Source organism: Gavialis gangeticus, unplaced genomic scaffold (assembly GCF_001723915.1).
Source record: "Gavialis gangeticus isolate Ggan-Ray unplaced genomic scaffold, GavGan_comp1, whole genome shotgun sequence".
In the NCBI taxonomy this organism is placed as follows: domain Eukaryota; kingdom Metazoa; phylum Chordata; order Crocodylia; family Gavialidae; genus Gavialis; species Gavialis gangeticus.
In genome coordinates, this window is record NW_017729029.1 from 3737619 (window position 1) to 3737856 (window position 238).

Below are 238 nucleotides of genomic sequence, written 5' to 3' on the forward strand. Positions count from 1 at the left end.
TTTTTTTTCCTTAAAGGGCCAGAGCTGGCCCAGGTGGGGCACCTGTGGATGAGCTAGGGGAGCAAGTGAGGGTTCGGGGGGCTCATGCAGAGCTCCCCATGCAGCATGAGGCAGTGGGTGGGCAGTAGGGACCACCCCTCATCTGGCAGCACCCAGTGAGCGCCCGGTCTTTTTTTAAAACGCTAGGAGTCGGGGTGGGTGGGGCACTCTTGCAGGGCTGGAGGAGTGGGCAGGGATC